This window comes from Phlebotomus papatasi, chromosome 3 (genome assembly GCF_024763615.1).
Source record: "Phlebotomus papatasi isolate M1 chromosome 3, Ppap_2.1, whole genome shotgun sequence".
In the NCBI taxonomy this organism is placed as follows: Eukaryota; Metazoa; Arthropoda; class Insecta; order Diptera; family Psychodidae; genus Phlebotomus; species Phlebotomus papatasi.
In genome coordinates this window covers 64,261,122-64,267,234 of record NC_077224.1, presented here as the reverse complement: position 1 = coordinate 64,267,234, position 6,113 = coordinate 64,261,122, and the positions used below count along the sequence as shown (strand labels likewise).

At 37.6% G+C, this 6,113-nt stretch overlaps 1 protein-coding gene across 2 annotated transcripts in view; it reads left to right on the top strand.

Annotated features, from left to right (window-relative positions):
- The first annotated feature begins 5,498 nt into the window (after nucleotides 1–5,498).
- LOC129807184 (vesicular glutamate transporter 1) overlaps nucleotides 5,499–6,113 on the top strand; it is a 49,444-nt gene continuing 48,829 nt past the window's right edge. Inside the window, exons 1-2 of one of the 2 annotated variants that reach the window (XM_055856273.1) lie at nucleotides 5,499–5,811; nucleotides 5,967–6,049. The gene's annotated coding sequence lies outside the window, so the exon portion shown is untranslated. Of the gene's footprint in view, nucleotides 6,050–6,113 lie in introns of both variants that reach the window. The other variant, XM_055856272.1, reaches the window with a different exon arrangement.

Below are 6,113 nucleotides of genomic sequence, written 5' to 3'. Positions count from 1 at the left end.
CCACACAGCCTCCAATTGTATCCTTATACCCGTTTATTCCAGTCTATTCAAAATCACTTTAATAAAAAAATGACATTGACATGCACTTGATAACCGTAATCATTCATGAATCATCTTTTGATGTGTTTTTTCAATCAGCTGCATGTGCAAATTCTTCCAAGATTCGACACTCAACACATCTCAACCCGACATCATCAGACAATTCAACCAACTTCCAATATGCCCAACATACCAGTCCCAAAGTGACAAATCCACGCCTCACAGGATGTGAATAAAATCTCTAAATAATTTGGTTCTCAAAGAAAAAAATGTATGGAAGTAAATTTTAGAATTAAAAGTCTTCTGTCATACAAGCAGACACGCCTGTTGAGATATCATGTCTCTTACTTCAAGAATTTTCTTCCACACTGTGTCCCACTGCCTTTACATACATAGATCCACTATGCCTTCTCTGAGGACTACTCTATCTGCAGAATTCTGCAACAATTCCCCCCATAGAGTGATCGCTGGATCTGTCAACCAGACACCGCATCTTCCCATTGATGTATGAAGCTGTCACCTTTATCAATTTCTCTCGAAGCAGCCTCACGTCATAGCGCCAATTGTCCGTGAACTCTTTGCCCCTTCTTGGCCCTGCCATTATCTTCTGTTATATCTGTCCAATTGGTTGTATCTCCATTGATCCATGTGTATACCAATTCTCCAGAGTTTGGATCTGTCTCCGTGCTGATTATGTGGATAAGCTCTCCAAGCAAAACTTAATACAACATCTTTCAGCTCCAAAGAAGTCGATCTCCACTGTGGCCCTTGCCCACTTCTCCTGTGACACAGGCGTCCACGAAGTTCCTCATTCTCCTAACGCAATCGTCATACTCCCAGTGACATAAACCCATGGTTCCTTCGTGGACCTCGACTTTCTTACAATTGTGTGCACAAAATTCCGCATTTCGCACCCAATTCGCACTGAAAGATTTTTCTGTACAATTGCTTACGTGTTCCAATTCTTTTCTGACAGCAACTCGCATTTTTTATGGGCAAAACCACGAAATCACTAGACACTAACAAAACAAAATAAACACAATAAACAACATCGAGGGGGATTTTTTCCATAAATGTCAAAATCTTGCAATTTTAATCGACTCGATTTTAATCGATACTGCTTCAAACGCCATCTATCTTCTCAACACAATGAACTGTTATACAGTCTTGAGAGCTTTTTCTTAGAGTACTTCTCCTACATTTCCCCTACACTTGAAAATATGCTTGATCAAGTTACGCCCCAAGAAAACCAATAGGGCCCCAAAATAAGCCTCTCAATCGCCAGCAATATCCCCCCAAGCATACTCCAAAACCCCAAAACCAATGCCATCCGTTCATAGATTTAAAATATAAAGCCAAAACCATTATACTCATCTTTACTGCTCCGACGGCATCCTCCGCTGTCATCCTGCTTGCTAACTCACAAAATCTCATCACTACACCTGTGGGAGGATACTCATCCCACTTCTGACTTGTAGCCGGGCTTCTGCCCTGAAAGATTCCTTAGGGAGACCAAGGCTTATCGCGGCCAATTGCCCGGCAGCGACCCAGCTCTGTGCCTCCATCCGAACTCTTCCAGGCCATGTCACCGACTGACTGCCAGTGTCTCCTGTCAGTCAATCCCCCACACGGCAGGCAACAGAACTATACCGCCAGTAAAAGGCCTTGCTTGGAGCGAGAGGCGGGAAATATGAATTTCCCGCGAACAGGGAAGGGAATCCACCAGCCGGGCTCTATTTCGCTATCGGTGGAAAATCTCGACAACATAAGTAAAAATTTATTGAACAAAAAATATACCGTTTGGTCCTGGAGGTTGGAATCAATTCTGCGACGGCGGTGGACGCATGGTGGTTAAGATCAAGAATATTACTTTTCTCTATGTATTCTGTGTGTATTACCTTTCTACCTTCACATATATCACCATTTCCCCCTAAAACTATGTTTTTCGGTTTTTCTCAAACTTGGTCCAAGCTTTTCAATGATTTTTAGATATTTTTTAGAGGTATCCGAGGCAAATATTTTCTCAACACATATATACGATCTTCATCGATAAGTACTGATAATTGAATAATTTTTCCAGAAATTATTTTCCTTCATGACCTTAAGTTTGTTCCCGAGCTATAGAGGTCAAATGGTAAGAGATGTCAACTTCTGATCTTCGATGAACCCTTAGTAATTGGACATTGTTTCGAACGGACTTCTTTTTACTTTCTTCTTCTACCCTTCTATCCCCCACAAAACCATGTTTTTTTCGCTTTGGCCCAAGCTTTTTCAATAATTTTCGAATATATTTTAACCCTTTAAGGACGATTGGAACACCGGTGTCCCATAAAGAAAATAATGTTCCCAGACTACCTAACTTTATTTTTTTCTTATGTTTGTATGTAATTGCAAAGTAGAAGGTTGAAAGAATCTAGAATATTTTTTGCAAGTCTCCAGCTGTTTTCTATACAGTAATTTTTTAAGCTCAAAAATGACGAATTTTTAAATTCTCATTTTAAAAACTGATTTTATTTTTTTTTATACTTCCAATTTTTTTAAGCAAAACCGTTTTGGTAAAAGAAACTACAATACTCAAACATAATATTTTTCATTAGAGTGAAAATTATCAGTCATTGGTATCATCAGAAAAATTACTTAAATTTTTGGGCTATATTTGTCCCTATCGTTCATAAAGACAAAAAATACACCAAATCAGACTCTGTTGGATTTTCTAAGGCTAGATATAAGACCGTTTACTGATTTTGTTCATCGGTTTCATTTTTATTGCTGATTTTCGGTCAGCGAAAACTGTCTCGTCGTTAAAGGGTTAAAGGTTAGCTTAGACGAACAATTTGTCTTTACATACCCATGATTGGAAAACTCGCCATTTTGAATTATTGGAGGTCAAAGTTCTACCATTTTGGTTTGCTAAGTTTTCAACCAATTTGGCAGAATTTGGATTTTTTGGGAAAGTCTTGACATTTCTTGCATTGCTATATCAGTCCCAATCGATAATGAATTGATCAAGTAAGCGTAATTGACTTATTTTTCGCTGTTATCGCTTTTTATTTGTGAAAAGCATGTTACCAATGTCAAAAATATTTTTCAATGGAGACTTCTTAACCAATTTTTAATTTCAGAATAGTTTTATGATTTCAGAATGAATTTAATCGTTAATAAATCGGTATAGGAGAAAGTGCCAAGCCCATGCATTGTACGATCTAGTTTCCGGTATTTCTAAATAAACGTGACCCATAGAAACACAAGAATTTCGCACCCATTTATAAAAAAAAACTAGGGCAAAGTGTCCTGTTTCGAAAATATATTGTGGAGTCACATGTATTCAGGAACATTGGAAAAAATTAGCTATTACAAAGCTTGAGATTACACAGAGCATGGGCACTGTCCCCTACATCCAAGAAACATGCAAAAAAAATATTCACAGAGAGCTCTATCTTGTAAGCTAGAGCATTCCATGAAACTGGAGACGCTTTGCGGCTTTGGAAAGTAAATTAATTAATCTGGAATGTAAATTGGTATAATTGGTAAGAACTTTCAGGTCTTGGTTGTTGTGAGCACAGGTCCCGTTCGATCCAAAAGACTTAAGCATCTTAAGGAACACTTTGCACGATACATTGTAAATCAAATAAATAATATTTTATAAACTACATAATGTACAAAATAGCAAAAGTGGCCTGCCTTTGATTGCGGCAGCCTTTGAATATTTCGATTTTTCTCTTATTTCCCAAAGCAAAAAGCATATTCTCTAAACTATAGTCAATACAACTAACTATTTTCTATTAACTTCAATTAACAAAATAGAATTTTTGCTTTCGGAAATAAGAGAAAAAATAAATGTTCAAAAGCTGCCGCATTCAAAGGCAGATCACTTTCCCCTATGATTCTAATGATTGTTATGAACAGCCCGAGATAATAATTTTTATCACGATGAATACAAAAAAATCCGAAAATAAAAGAACACATGTGAGCTTATTACGAGTTATATAAAAAGAACGATTTTGGAAGAGACTAAGTAATTAAGTAAAAGCATTATAATAAGGTCTCAAAAGATTGTCTTATAAGGTCGGGGACCAGAAGTCTATAACATTAGGGTAAGTGTCCCAAATTTCGGCATAGTTGCATGCAAGCGCCGAAGTCTCGAGTTTGAAATGTAATATCTTTAATAGAAATTGATTTTTTTATTCCTTCTACTTAAGGAGTGTTGCTTAGAACCTTGTAGACAGTTTATCGTCCTTATTTACTCTAAAATCATTCTTAATACATTTTAAAATGAACAAAAATGTAGACATAGCTTTGGTGCCCTATTTCGGCCACCCACATTCTCATGTCCTTGCCCGTTAGGAATTCTTGCAATGCCTTTTTCACGTCATCTCGTTTATCAAAGCTACATTTTCTGTTATTTTTTTGCATTGTATAATCTCTAAAGTATGTAAAACTAAAAATTCATGGAAATTCGAGGAACAAAAAAGGTGGCCGAAATTGCAAGCTGGCCGGAATTTGGCACACTTACTCTATATCTTTAAGGTTCCGGTTCATTATTATAAAAAATCTTCTTATTTTTATTTTAATATTTGTGTTCTGGTTTTACAAATTAGTTTTATACAATAATAAGCATCTACTTCATTGATTTAAATATTTGCAGTGTCAAATTATTAAATTAAAAGCGTTTACTGGTAAAATATGTAAAGTAGCGAAATCAGAACAGTAGGTAGGTATTTTCACGCTCTAATTTCCAGCGATAATATTAAACCTCTTTCATGCCGAATTTTCCATTTCCAATGACGAAAGGTATAAAAGTAATTCAAATGAGAAAGTCCGTATTTTTGCTTTGTGTACAAATTGCTTAAAATGTTTATACAAATGTTCTAGTTTTAGATATTTAAAAATTTTGAAGCTCATATTCAAAACCAAAATTAATTTAGAGATTTCATTTGTTTTCTCAATAAATAGAAAATGCAAGTATAGTAATGCCTCTAACATGGCTTTGGCCAGAGAGTCACTTCAGGCGAGCTTTCGCGCAATCACAAAACAAAATGAAGCTTTCCCCTGTGCAATCAATAAATTTCATTATAACGTTTTTGGGATGAATTAGACACAAGAATATTAGAAGACTGGCGCAAGTTCGAGTGGGGCTGACGGTAAGAGTGTAAATTGGAAGAAAATGCTGTAATACGTCCGTAATCAGATAATAGGATCAGTGGCGAGTGCTGAAAGATGAGACTTTCTTCACATTTTACCAAGATGGCTGACACATCACGCAGAGCTATACCTCATTTCCGGGCTTGGGGAAAAAGGGGGTCCTTGTAAATGTCTGGCTGGGGTATGGCAGAAGGTACTGCTGTATGAGTGAATTCAAGCCATTTCGGAGGATTTAAATCCACACTGCAATTTATTTGAGTCAGATGTCTGGGAGCTCGAGTAAGGGGGTATCCTGGCTCCCCATCTTCCGGGACGAAAAAAGCACACTTCCGTCGCTCGAGGAAGCTCCTCCTCTTGACGCCATTGGAGGATGTGCCAGCACCATCCTCTGACCAGGACTCACCACAGACGGCCACTGCGTCGGCGCTGCTCCAGAGAGAAAGGAACAGACGATGGCGACAACTACGTGGGCGAGAGATGTGTTCAGGAGTGTGGAAAAGAGAGGCAACGCCAGCAGATCCCAGTCAACTGCTAACTGTGACGAACCGTGCTCCAAATTCCTGGACACAGACAGAGCACAGCTTGGAGCAAGGAACCTCTGTCTGCCTGTCTAGTGTGTGGTGTTACTCAGTTCAGTGCTTATTGTTATTGTAAATTTTTAGGATATTTTTAGTCACAGTTTTTTTTTTACTTTAATCCACAAGCATTTCTGACTTTGCACCAAGTGAAGTGTTTCTTTAGTTTATGATTTTTTTTTCTGTTTCGACCATTCTTTTCCACCCTAGATCGATCAGGCGCCATCTAATGTGCCACCTAAAAGAACTAGTTCATTGATAGGGGCTGCCAGGATTTGCACAACTCTGCGAACGTAAGTTATGTAACAAGCAATAAAGAAAATTTTTGTTAATTTTTTTTGGACACTAAACTAAATA